The 14,739-nt window shown below is 37.4% G+C and overlaps 1 protein-coding gene across 1 annotated transcript in view; it reads left to right on the top strand.

The window, feature by feature from the left end:
* Nucleotides 1-14,739, top strand: part of LOC105200916 (neurogenic protein mastermind) — a 242,773-nt gene that overhangs the window by 43,897 nt on the left and 184,137 nt on the right.

The following is a 14,739-nucleotide window of genomic DNA, read 5'->3' as shown; positions in this document are numbered from 1 at the left end:
TAGTTTTTGTATATTGGATATTCTCTGTTAACTCTAACGATTTTTCCCTATTAAAAATAAAGAAAAGTTGAGCATTTTTCTTACGACGAAAAATTTCAAGATAGAACCGATACATGACCTCTCGTAGCGCAGTAACTCGACTTTTTTTTGCCAATTACCGTGACAGTGACACAGTTCGGGCAAACGAGTTTTCCAGGCTGCCTTAATCGAGAGGGAACGTTCGCCGCGGCTCCGTTTAATCGGTTCCCCACTTGTTACTCTTTGCGATCCGGCGAGCTCGCGTGCGGCGCATCGTGATTTCGCAGTTCTACGATTTAAATATAATCGTATGCACTCGCACAGCGATCTCAATTGAATAAAAAATACTATCATTTGTCTATACATAGAGCTGTGTTTCGTTAATATGTAATACATTTAAAAGGACGAGCGTTTCTTCTCTCTTAGCTTTCTCGGAATCACAACAGGTGGATACAAATAGTTCTCGGTCCCGTTGTTTCCATTTTCCGTAGCTCGTGATAACTTTTTCTCGCGCCCTTCGATTTCCGCCCGCATTCGCAATATTTTAACGACAAAATTCACTCGCTGTCTAACAACCGTGATGCCCTCGCTCCCTCGCTCGCAGTCCCGCCTCGGTTTTCCTCGCCTTGGCTCCCACTTCTTTGGCTAACGCAATTAGATTGAACGCGAGATTAGGCATTGCGAACAATTAACCTAAATTAGGTGGAATTATATTGATTGAATTACACGGGGCCGATCGAGCGAACCGCGAGTTTAATTGCGCGTGTCATGTCCCGGAGTCAAAGGTTCGGTTTCGAAGCGTCGAAAGCGAGAGCGTGGCAATGCCACCGCCCGCTCGCTCTCCAGTTCGGCGATACGCGTCGATACGCGACGGCTTCGCGAACACTCGGGCTTATCGCCGTGACGGCCAACGTCGTCGTGACGCATGTATCGCGCGCGCGGCGTTGCGGCATTAATTAGCCGAGCGGAGCGAAGACAACTGGCCGGCAAGGTCGCGCCGCCGACGCCGACGCCGCTCGCTCGCTCGCTCGCTCGCTCGGTGGTCGCGTCTGGACCCTCTTCGACGACAGCTGACAGCCGACGTGCGCGGTCCGGATAGTACACACCTCGGTATTAATCGCACCACAAACGTTTTCTGTCCTCAGCGGTGCTCAAATCACGGCGTACACACGCTCTCGAAAGTTCGACCGACCGGATCTAGGCGCGAGCGTGATCTCTCTCGGCGAGCGGGGTAATTGTTTCTCGCGTGTAACGGAAGGAAACGTGGAAGAAGCGAAACGCCACGTCGGGCATGGCATACCATTCGCGGCATACCACCCTCTTTCGACGCGACCGACTTCTTACATGCGTTTCCGTCCCGATCGACGATATTAACTTTCGCTCGATCCTTATCGTCCATATGAGCCCTTCCCGGTGATACGGACGCGTGACATCGCCTTATCGCTCGCTTTATCGCGTGCCGACGAGAAAATTGCCTGTTTTGTACGTGCGAGAAATGTGTGACGAGGATTGAGCCGTTTACGAACCGGACACCGTAACGGCATGAGTCAATAGGAAAGTAGTTGCGGCTCTTGCGATTATTTTGGTATTGCGTGAAATTTCTCTCGTTATTTTCTTTGCATATCTATACTATCTAAATCTCTTTTAGAGTGAGGCGTCACTCTAAAACATTGAAAACATTGAGTTTGTGCAATTTTTCGAGTGACTTGTCACTTTAATAAGAGTTAAAATTTACTCCTACACTCAGGGAAAAAATTACTAAATTTTAATAAATAATTGTTTAAATTGTTGCAAATATGTACTTACGGTACATAAATATTTAGTCGATAAGAAACATGATGGTTAAATTAAATTAGTGGTTCTTGTACTATATTTCATTGCAACTATTCAAACTAATATTTATTAAAATTTAGTAATTTTTTTCTTAGTGTAGAGTAAAAATTTACTCCCACAAAGTGAAAATTGAGCTTGTGCAAGTTGCGTGTGATGATCTGTCACTCTACGACATGTACAGAGTATGGAAATAGGCGAGTTTTATGTATGTAATGTGCAACACATTGATTACTTCTATATCTTTTAATCCTTACGATATCATGCTCAAAATGGTGCCTCATTTGTATCATCCTGGGTATCTCGAATCTGTTCCTTTTTTTTACCTAGGTATTTAAAATGGTTCAAAAAATAACTACAAATTCACAAACATACTTTGAGCTTTCTAAAACAAATGTTGAAACTTTAGAAAATAAAAAAATGTATATAACGTAACAATCAATCGAACTTTCGAGAAACTTACACGAAAGAATCGGTCCGACACGAAATACCCAGGATAGTAGAGAAAGGGTTAAAATGAGTAATGCGTCTTGCAACACTGTTCCACTTTCGATTTTTTTCCCCATTCGCGGGCTCTTGTTTATGTACGAAAAGTCACCTGGAAAGCTCGACATACATACACACACACACACACACACACACACACACACACACACATGTATATATATATATATATAGAAAATTAGAAACTGACATTTTCTACTCTGCGAAGTGTGTAACAGGTAATTAACTCTCGCACGAAGTGCTCGCGAGGAGGGAAATTTAAGATGTGATGAGTTGAACGGAGAGAAACGAGGAAGAGAGCGAGAGAGAAAGAGACGAAGAACAGAGAGAACGTTATTAAGTAAATTATATGCCGGGCATATAACATTGCATCCTATCATAAGAATGAACTTACACGTCTAGATAGCTACGCATAACGCAACGGTCGGTTTATTCCCCCTAAAAAAACCGGGATTCTTTTGAAAGTTTACGGAAGAGCAGGTATGTTTGCCATCGAGGAATTCGGAGATGCATAGGTGAAACAGATCGAAACGAAAAGTGTGACAGAAATCTTGTAGAAGAGACCAATTTATCTAACAATAGAAAACGAATACCTACCTGAAAAAGAAAGAAAACAATTTTCTCCGAAAGAATTGAAGAAAAGCTTTTAGCAGAGTTTAGTGCCACCCGAAATCTAAAGGCGAAAAATTTTCAGGGAAACTTGCTGCACTCGTTTAAATTTTCTCCATTTTTACGTAACGTATTTATTGCTCAATTTTTTTAAGAATAAAAATTTCTATTACATCTTAGGTAGTACGTAATCGAGTTATATTATTTATAGCTTTATTTTTCGATAAAAGTGAAGTGCACAGCAATTGCTGATAAGCTAATGATAATTCGTCGTACGCTTATTTAAAACGATTAGATGCCGCGCGTTTGGAGAGAAGTATCTGTAGGATAAAAGCGAACGATTACAGAAGAACGATTTTCTGTCTATTTTAATTAGATAGTCGTTCTCGTTACGGTGTCGCAGCCTTTGTATGTGACAGGACAAAATTGATATAATGAAAGAGCTTGAACGGCAAGCAGCGAAAACTAGGTCAGCTGCCAAAAGTTCTTGGTAAACATGCTATGTAATTTAAGTATTATGAAACGTATTTTATTCATGTTTTGTTTTACTTGTTAAAGAGAGAAAGAGAGACAGATTACGAAATCAGATGAAATATAAAAATTGGAAAATGTGAAAAAGAAAGATCACATTATCTTCTAGATTTGCAGACTTTTTTGTTTATTTTATCGACTCGTTTATTACTTAAAAAAAAAATTTAATGCAGTATAAAGACAGAAAAGGAGGAAATAGGATGAAGAATGTCAGATATGCTTCTACGTACTTTTAATATATGAAACACAAAACTAGGAAAACTTAATTGTAATGCTATTAATCCGGTATTGATAAACGATACGAGAAAACTGAATGTTTCCAACGATCGTGCTCACGTCCCAAGTTTGAATCGTGTATCCCTGCGTTCTTCCTGTTTGAAGGGGCACGCAGGATTTGCGTCCACGAGCGTGAAGGGTCGATGCGCCCAGAATGGAGCGGAAGGGGACAGACTGATGCAAGGGATGAGAGTCGGTAGGCCGGCCGAAAGAAAAAGATGTACGAAACAGCTGTGCTAGTTCTATGGAGACAAGTCTTAGTATACCGACCCATACAGACACGCTGTCTAACACCGTGTCCCGGAGTTATGCACCCTTCCTAAGCAGAGGCGCTCATCCCGCGCGAGTTCGAATGAGCTGTCACCGGTTTGTCGCATTACTCTTGTACAGAAAAATTATTTTCTTCTATTCAACAATTATTGTCTTATGTGTAAGCAATAATAAAATCTCTTTAAGTCTCGTAAAGTAAAAAATTATTTAAAAATTGACTTTTTTGTTTATTCTATCGATTAGCTTATTACTTAAAAAAAATGTGATGCATTATAAAGACAGAATGAAATAGAATTGAAGAATATCAGATTTGTTTTCACATGTGTTTTTCTTTCAATATGAAACACGGATTAGGAATACTTAATTGCTCTACTTTTGATGTGATACTGATAAACTGACTGAGCACAATTTGCACTTTGTAGAAGTGAAGTTGGGCTTTTATTAGAGTGGCAACTCACTCGAAAAATTGCTCAATTATTACTTTTTTAGAGTGACGTTTTATTGTACAACATTTATAGAATTTTTTAACAAAGTTAATAATCTTAAATTTTTAAGTATATTTTTTTATTTTAATATTATAATAGTCATTTGAAAAATATAACATGATTTCATAGTAATATTAAAATTCTTATAATAATATTAAAAAGTTTTAATTCTTGATTTGAAGATATTGTTATTTCCCAATATTTTTCTCAATTCATGAAAATTATTATTGAATAAAGATGAATATATTTTACTTAATAAAAATTTCTTTATGTAAGCAAGTTACATCTATTTAAGTTTATCAAATTCTTTAAAGATTTTACATTTTTTGCTTATATATGAAGCTATCGCCGAATAGAATAATTTTTTTCCGCGCGATCTAGGACTTGTCCGAATGAAATTTTATGTTAGCTTTTATATTATGGTTTGCGAATTATGTTACATTCCATCAAACTGCGTAAGTGCGGAAATCGCAACTACCGAAGCAAGATATTAAGTGTAATACGACGAAGCTCGCTTATTAATTTACCGAAGTAGTTCTTTCCGTTTAGACACTTCAGCATCCGTGTTTCGGAGAAAGTGCACGCAACTTTGGGTGCGCCTTTCTATCCGTCTGTCATATATTTTTAAAATATAGCCGAATAATTTCACCGCGCAAGGGAAACTATCTGATCACACGCTTGATAGCAACGGCGTGACATCATGAACAAGGCATTTCCGTCTTTTTTTTTGCATTGAGCTTCACTCATCTTGTACGTAAGATTTACGTAGTTTTGTCGTAATACATATTCGCGAGAATTACTATTTCTTTATAGCTTCGTCCACGACAGGGCCGACTTTCGCGGTGTGACCATTGCTGTTCTAATATTAGTCCGTGAATAATACCCTAGTTTAGCCGCCTATGCGAGTACAGTCCTACGAAGGAGTGCGAAAGAGGGGTCGAGAGGGGACAACGAGTGTGCTCGTGCGCCATATAAGTTCATCGCTCCCTATTTTGGGAACGATAATACGGCGGAAAACATCAACTTCGAACCTTGCTTCATGCGGATATGTTGCGTGTTTTTCACGGCCCGCTGTGCATCGTCGTCGTGTCACTTGGATGTACTTCCTCGCGCAAAACTGCTGAAGAATTGGAACGTATGTTAATAATTATTTACCGTTAGTTGGAACGACCGCGGAAATGGAGCGAAACCAGCTCGTTCATTTATTCGAGATTTCTCTGAATTCGCACGCGGCTCACCTTTAACTTCCTCGTTTACTTACGTTTTGCGTTTTTTTACCAAAAGTTCAAAAGTCCAAGTTCCAAAGAATATTATATTAAGAGCAAATGCTTTTTAAAGTGTGTTTCTTTAAACCCTGCTGTTCTGATTGAATTTACTACAGTTATATCGTTAGAGTTAATATAATTAAAAAGATCTAAAAACTAAGAAATAAAAATCATATTAAAATAGAGACCATTGATATATGAAAACACAAATATAAAACGAAAAGCCTTATAAGTCAAAGTTAGATCTTAGTGCCAATATTTATGTAATTTTTTATACATTTTCAAGTTCATGAAACTGCGCGCCGAATAACTTTTTGGTCTTAAAACACAGTTCTAAATTGAACAACAAATAGTAATATCTCGATATTAAATTGAAAATCGATTTAATAATAATTGATGCTAACAAGCATCTAACATGTGAGAACTCTGTCTCCTCTAAAAACAAATAACAAGTTTTTATAGAAAAGAGATCTTACATTACAGACGAAATCATTAAACTCCATAGATGAAAAATTTTAAATAAAATTTTTAGAAAATCAAATATTTTCTAAATAAAACAGCAGGGTTAAAAATTTCTAAACTCAACTCGGCGAAATGCTTCAATTTGTATTTTTATCATACTTCTGATAAATTTGATCGATGTATTCTGAAATTTTATTTATTTACATTTATTTATGTGAGAAAATTGCGCTCAACATGTAGATGATAAAGACTGAACAACTACAAAAAAAAAAAAAATGCGTGTGTTGAATCTCTTCGCACGTATTACACGCTCGTCCCTCGCGCATCAATCTCGCGCGACCGTAATCGGACAGCGTAAATTGCGGTGTTTCGTAGACACTTAGTTACGCGGGTCGCGTTACCGCCCTCCAGGATTAACGCGGACGCGTAAACGAGGAGTTCCGTGAACGATCGGACACGGTCGCCGCCGCCGAGAATGCCAATAAACACCGTTCTTTCGTCTTAGCCTCCTTGTCGTCCTATTCCGGGTGTGGCCGATAACTAGGATTCGCGCGCCCCTCTCGATCCTCGCTCGGTGGCATTAACCTTGCCCGATCCTCTGCGGATATCTGCGTGGCCGCGAGTTAACACTGGCAGGTACTCGGCAATCGCCGCGATAATGGCTGAAGCCCCTCGCGACCGTTAGGTATGGCGCGCCGGATAGGATATGCGCCGCTCCGTGCAGGCACTCCGTGCTGTACCAATCGCAAGGGAGACGTTCGCGTTTCTCCCGAGCCTCCTGAGCGATTTTGACGAACTTTGGATATATTGCGGACAGTACAGAAGCTACTATAGGGTTAGAAGTTTATAGGTACCGTTATGAATGCCGTTATGAGCAGTCGAAACGCTTAAGCTTTTACTCTTTCCACAGTGAGTGCAAAGAAGCGAGATCTTTCGTAATTAATTAAATCAATCGTAAATCTTTAAAAGTTACGCAAAATGCTCATGCGAATAACATAATAACTTAAGACAAATGCTCTTTATTAATCTTTGGAAAATTGACAGTTAATTCCAAAAAAGAACTCTTATTTCTTCGTATGCTGAAGAAAATTCTGCTGATATTAATCAAAACGGTAGTTACTAAAACTTTGATGAAGTAATTTAAATTAAATATTTGATCAACTCTTTGTATAGGATACCCGAGGGTCTCCCAAAAAAGTTTGAGGTTCTATTGCGTTTGAATTTAATTTTTCTATTATTTATATATTATTTTATAATTGTAGTAATAATTCAAACAAAAATTAATATAATAATCATATTTTTGTACTAAATAAACACCTTTTTATATAACAGTTTTATACTTTCTTTTTTCTTTGTATTAATACATTTTTTCAGAACGCAAACTGTTATAATAATTTTTTTTCTAGAAGCATTATATTTGTAAAGTATAGTTTTTATTAAAATCATATAAAAGTATTATACATTTTTATTGAACTTAAATTAGAAAGTAAAAAAGTTGTGATTTTTTTGAGTGAAAGAACTCATTTTTCACACATTTTTACTTTTACGGTTTTATTGAATATACAATTAAAATATTTACAAGGTCGCTGTATTTCTATGTTTTACAATATAAAATAAGTTCAGTAATTATTTTTACATTTAACAAGAACGAAAATCGTGAATACGACAACTGATTAGATGCACTGGGGTCATTTTACCTCTGAAACATTACAAAACTTTCAAGAGGTGTGACCACGAAGGGCTAATATAATCAAAATCATTTAAATATTAATTTTACCTTAGTAATTATTATCAAACGGTTAATAATAATTACTATTATTATGTATGGCAATATTTACTAAATATTGCTAATTGCCTCCAATTAAAATATATTTAGTAACCATTACCAGATTTTTTCAGTATACATTCTAAATATTTCTAATATTAATAGTAATTTTTCGTTGGTTCATATAAATTCTTAAATGCGCAATAAATTTATAAAAAATATCTTGTGACTTTCCGCTTTCCGTTTTTGTTCTATTTATACTTAAAAAAAAAGAATTTAATAATAATAATTAAGCCAAGGTGATAATTACTAAGTTTTGATAAAATGACTTTAATTAAATATTTGATTAACATTTTGTAATATATATTTAGTAACCGATTGGTTATTATTATTATGGACTACTATCAATTATAATTACTAAATTTTACTAAATATTTGGTTACATTAACCCAACATTGAATTGAAATGATTTCATCGAAGCTTGATTACTATTATCAAACTTTTTTCAGTGTATTTCTATTTCTGCAAAACATCCGAAGCTCTCAAACGCGATAAAGAGTTGCCTAGCCAGTGGTCAGTGGCAGCGAGGGCGCGTATAGATTTGCCGTTGTCGGCGTAGCTCATTGGTTTTGCCGGAGGAGAGGATACCAAGGGAGAGGATCGCACCGCAGGTTGTTGATCCTTTCTTCTCGCTCCTCGCTCGTCCTTCTCTTTCTCCCTCGTCTCGTCCACTCGTTCCACGGAGAAGCGTCCTCTCCTCCCTTTGCTCCCATAACCCATCCGCGAAGTGCGCAGCTTTACAAGATTATTACTCACGGATGACAGGTAAAAGGCGCGATCTGGTGCGAGTACCGAGACCGAGTAGGTGTGGTGTGGCCTTCCGATCATGTGTATGTACGTACAGAGACAATTTTATTTTGCAACCCATCGCTGATTGCGGGAATGCAAAAGGAGCGTCCTTCTCTTGCTTTGCGTGCGTATCGATCACGATTTCGTTATCGCGGCCGATGGCAGTCATTGTTTATCTAAATATACACGTTGTTCAGGATATTCATCATCAGATTAATTCAGTGTATAAAATTTATTCAGAAAATATCTGTGCGTTTGATATCTAGCTAATGTCGAGGTTGAAACATTTATGTTACACAATATTCATTGTTGAGACTAAAATGTGAACATTATTAATATTATTCTGATTCCGTAAAAATCTAAGGCCCAGTACGAAAAATCATAATTTTCTTTATAGAAATTATATTCTGATGTGATTTGATATTGCAATATAATCTCGTAACATAATACATTCCATAGTATGATTGCTATTGGTCGTGATTGGTCCGCGAATATCATCCCCGGGATCGACGGCAGGATCGCGGCGACCGGTCGAAGCACCAAGGTCGTGGACTTCGAAGGTTGAAGAGAAACCTGGAAGACGAGGATCTCGCGGGGAATGGCACGAGAGAAGGAAAACCCGAGAAGAGGAAGAGAGAGAGAGAGAGAGAGAGAGAGAGTGAAGTCAAAGGTACTCTTTCTTCCTTCCTCGCTCAAAATGGACGATAATTGCGCCTTGCACTCGCTCGTTCTATATGTCCGATCCCGAATGATTCAACCAATGCGGCGGCGGTATTTTCATACCCTCCGACTTGCGAGGCGAAAGGTTTCTTCGCCTCGGATTGGCGTCAGGTTCCTCGGCAGCGCATAATCACCCACTGTATAACGCTAATGGCACGGACCGGCTGTCCTGAACCAGTCGATAAATACGTCTTGACTGCGTAAATCTATTCTGTCCCGCGATGTCACCCTGCACTGACAGAAAAGATTTTGCTAATTCAACAAATGTCAGTACATGTAACGAATATTTGTACATGTAGTGACAATAAAATCACATTTGTTGTCACTATATCTACAATATTTGTTGAATTTAACAAAATCTTTTCTCTCAGTGTGAGTTTTAGCTTTTTCGCATCGCGACCACAAACCCGTATTGCTCTTTAATAACTTTTTATTTAATCACGCGTTAAATATTGGCTAAACTACATGCACGTGTATTCCACGTGCACGCCCTTGTATCTCACGTCCGGACGCTTTGAAAAATTGCGAAATACTGACGTTGTTGTGTTCTTTCAAATTTGGCTATCTATTTTTTAAATCTAGTGGAATGAAAAATTGCACAAGCTTAATTTTCACTCTATAGGAGGGCATTTTTACTCTTATTAGAGTGTCAAATCAGTCTACGCACAAAATTCACTTTTCACTATTTTAAAGTGACGTTTCACTCTGCGAGATTTATAGTCTGTTCAAAAATGGGTTTTGTTATTACTAGTAAAAATAATGCAGTTGGCAAAAGTCAAAATTACTGGCGTTGCATTTTGTTTATTGCACCAGTAAAATTAGTAGACGTTCCCAAATAGTCCGAAACGTCATAACGATTTTCAAGTTTAAAATTGCGGACATTTCAATTTTACCGCAAGCTTGTAGTAACATAGCAGAAATCTTTTGTAACTTCTATATAATATTACAATGTTTTAATGTAAGTTTTATGCAATGTTTTTTAAATCTTTCAATGCGCTTATGTGTTTTAAAAATAACTAGTTAAAATTATTTTTGTTGAGTTAAAAATTAGTTAAAATTAACTTAAGTTAAAAGTTGTTAACTTTGTTATTTAATTTTTAGATTTTTAATTACTCAATTCTGCAAATGAGTTACGAGAGTTTATAACGGGGTACGATACAAAAAGATCTCTCTAAAAGTCACTGCGGCAGTCTCGCGCAACAAAAGAGATTCTGCTCGCCCAAAGCGCGCGTGCACGCAGTTTAAAGCCTCCCCACTCGGGTCGTTGACCGCACGCGGTCGCGCCAGACAAGCGCACGTGCGCGTCGACTGGGCCACCTCCCCACTCTCATCGAGCGACGGAGAGTGGGGAGGCGGCCCAGTCGGCATCGCACGTGTTCTTGCCTGACGCGCTGTATGCGGTCAACGACCCGAGTGGGGGGACTTTAAACGGCGTGCACGCGCGCTTTGAACGAGCGGAATCTTTCTCGCTGCGTGAGACTACTGCAGTGACTTTTAGTGAGATCTTCTTGTATCGTACCCCGTTATAAACTCTCGTAATTCATTTGCAAGGTTGGATAATTAAAAAATTAAAAGTTAAATAATAAAGTTAATGACTTTAAACTTAACTTAGTTAATTTTAAATAATTTAATTTTTAACTTTAACTAGTTATTTTTGAAACACATAAGCTTTAATTATTTGTGATTTTATTCCCTTTTTATTTACATGAAAAAATGTACCTATTTTAAGTAATTATGTTTTCATGAAATATAATTTCTTAATTAAAAGAAATTACTTCCAACATATCTTTTTCTAGTAAAATATTTTTTTTGAAGTAAATAATATATCAACGAACTAGAAATTTTATCATTGAAGGGAATATATTCTTGAAGCAAAAGAATTATTATTTCTTTCTAGAAAGATTTCTTTCTAGAAAGATTTTATTAAAAGTAATAAGTCTAATTACGTAAGTCTAAATTACGAACAAGTAAATATTTTTCTTATTTTCGGACATCAGTATTAAAATTTATAATTTATATAAGGATATATTTTTTGTTCCGGAAATGTGTTGTAGTAACAAAAAATTATTTTATTGAATTTCTTGAATATTTTGTAAGGATTATTGGAGTAAATTGTTTAATTAAAACAGAAAAAGTAAAATATAGTACATTAACTAAAAATAATACATTTTTTTGTGTACAATTTACAATTTGCCTTATAAAAAAACTTTTCAAATTTGAGAGATAATTCTATTTAAAATTATACATTTCATCTAAAATAGATATAAGTAACGCGTATAAGTAACGCAACTTTATCACGTTAGTTTCATTATTAATGCATTCCGCGAGAATTAAACGGGGATAGTGGACGCTTATCGATGAGTAATATGATGCGAGTCTCGGCGGATTACCCTCACAAACGTTTACTATAACTATGTGCGATAATATGTTCAGGAAACAAATAGCGCGAAGGAAAGTTCCCGCGGATAACCACACGAGAGAAAAAGATCCTCCTTGTGTTATTAGATTACTACGCGTATTATTATATAATAAGAGAGGAATAATAATACATGCAGTATACACTGTGTTAAATTTATAATCTCAAACAATTTGAGTCAATTTTAATACTACAAATATTGACGTTTTTTTACTTATTCACTAAAAGGAACAAGCGAATGAAATTATTATGAAAATAAATAATATGATTCAAAACCAAATATTTCAATAGAAAGGACACATTATTGAAAAGTTAAAGAATTTTAGAATCTTATCTTTTACATAATATTATTAAGATATTTATTTTAATTTATATTAACAAATATATATATATATATTTATATATATATTTATAAATATATATATATATATATATATATATATATATATATATATATATATATATATTAATGCTCCTACACAATATGTTGTTAATTTGACAATTTTCTAAGAAGTTCTCTAACTCGCATAAAGTAAGAAATTATTCAAAAATTATTTAATTTTCACTCTTTTAGAATGACGTTTTATTCTTCGAGATTTAGAGACAATGAAATTAAATAATTTAATATAACTCAAATATAATTTATTATTTATTAGGTGCATACATTAATATAAACACTGCTTAATTTGAAGCTAAACAATTTAATTAGTTGATTATACGTTGTTATATGGGGAAGTTAAAAATAACATGTTATTTAATTCGAAGAACTGATTTAAATTTGATCCTTTAATTTCTCCATATCTTTATACTTTATCTTTATTTACATTTATCTTTTTCTATATCTACTGTAAAATATCTATTCTATACATCTACATATAAAAAGCATACGATAATTATTACGAAAACGCATTTACCAGAATGCCGAAAGAGTGGCATCCGGTGTTATTGTAAATTAAGAATTATACGATCGCATTCAGCGCCAGAGTGCAAATACGGGTCAAAGCGTCACGATGCAGCGTATTAACTGGAGATGAGACATATATAAGAGACAGCGTGCTCTCGATCTCTTTGTAGCGAACAAAGAAAGCAACTGTAGGCAGAATGGAGCGATACGGCGTCAAAAAAAAAAAAGGAAAAACGCCGAAGCATAACGACAAAACTGAACAGAAGCGCGCATAGCGATGCCGATCGGTAACGGTGGCTCTGACATAGAGCTGTCAGTGGCGCCCGACCGAGAGTAGGAATAATGATAATGGTAATCCGCGGCAAGGCAGGAGTAAGTGCGGCAACCTCTCGCCGTGTCACCCCTCGTGCGCCGATGATCCCCACCAGTCATGCACTACTCCCACCCTCGGTGCCAGTCGTCCCCCCATCGTGTTGTGATTTTCCCCTATCCCCCTCGAACTGAATCAGTATTGCTATCCCCACCGCCGGACTCGGTTAGCGTGATGCCTCGTGCGCGATTCAACCTGTTTTCCTCCCCACCGTGTTATGCTCCACGACGGGGTACTTCCGCCCCTCTTGTCGCGTCTTGATCTCCCCACGCGGCGCGGTTTCCGGACCCCACCGTCAGGATGCAACTCGCGCATGCGTATGCCGCGTGCATACGTGCGTGCGTGCGTGCCTGCGTACGTGCGTACGTACGTACGTACGTACGTACGTGCGTGCCTGCCTGCCTGCCTGCGAGCGAGCGAGTGAGCGAGCGAGCGTACGTCCGTGTGCGCGCGCGTTCGTGTACAATAATAATAAGAAGAGAGCAACTCTATGAGGAACCAACGGCCTCCGACCCGTTCACCCTATGCTAGGTGGAGCCGGCCTGATACTGTACCCTCGACGGTTCTCAACTCGCGGCGCGCTGAACCGACAGTCGTTTCACGACGTACGGCGCGGTTGAATCGAAATGCTTATATAGCGTTATTCCGCATCGAATTACATTTTTATTTGGATGACAATGTTGCATTGATAGAATGTACACATTTTTAAACATGTTATATTGTTCTAGCGCGTTTTGGGCACAAAATATATTTTTTTATTGGGATGTAGTATTTGTTACATAAAATTATAGTAGCAATTACAGTATTGTGCTGCTAATAATTCAATTGTTTTGATTGATAACTAGGCATGATCAGTGAAACATTGTTACATCGGAACAATACCAAATCAACAAGAAATATTATCAACACTGATAAAGTATTTAACATTTGAAGAGCTTGCTGCAATAGTGGACTTACATTTTGGAAAAAATGAACTTTACAGTTGAAGTGACTAACTTTGGAGTTTATTTTTTCCATTTTTAGTACATGTGGGTTAATCTATAGTTACAGCTAGTCCTTTATTTGATAGTATATTCAAAGAAATGGACTTTTTTAAATAATTAAATCGTAACATCGATGTGAACCATCGTGTTATATTCCTGCTATCGAGGTCAATCTGCACAAGCTTCTTTCTTTTTCTCAATCCATCCTTTCTTGACCCAAGCAGACTCTCTCGAGGAGTTCCGACCCTAAGCAACGTTAAGTCTGAAGACATCCCCTGAGGTTGAGCTTTACTGCGGGTGTGACCGTGAACGAAGAGGCAGGAAAGCAAGACAGCGTTGTGGAGCAGTATCTCTGTCCTCGCTCTCCACCTCCTCTCGCGGCACGACGTGCTTCCCTTCCCTGATCTAGCCCCACCTCGGTGATCCCCCACGAAACGTGAGGCGAAGTGGACACTCGTCGTGGCGGTGGTGGTGGTGGGATG

This window comes from Solenopsis invicta, chromosome 2, assembly GCF_016802725.1.
Source record: "Solenopsis invicta isolate M01_SB chromosome 2, UNIL_Sinv_3.0, whole genome shotgun sequence".
Classification (NCBI taxonomy): domain Eukaryota; kingdom Metazoa; phylum Arthropoda; class Insecta; order Hymenoptera; family Formicidae; genus Solenopsis; species Solenopsis invicta.
Note: the sequence above shows the minus strand (reverse complement) of the source record. Positions and strands in the feature narration are given on the sequence as shown.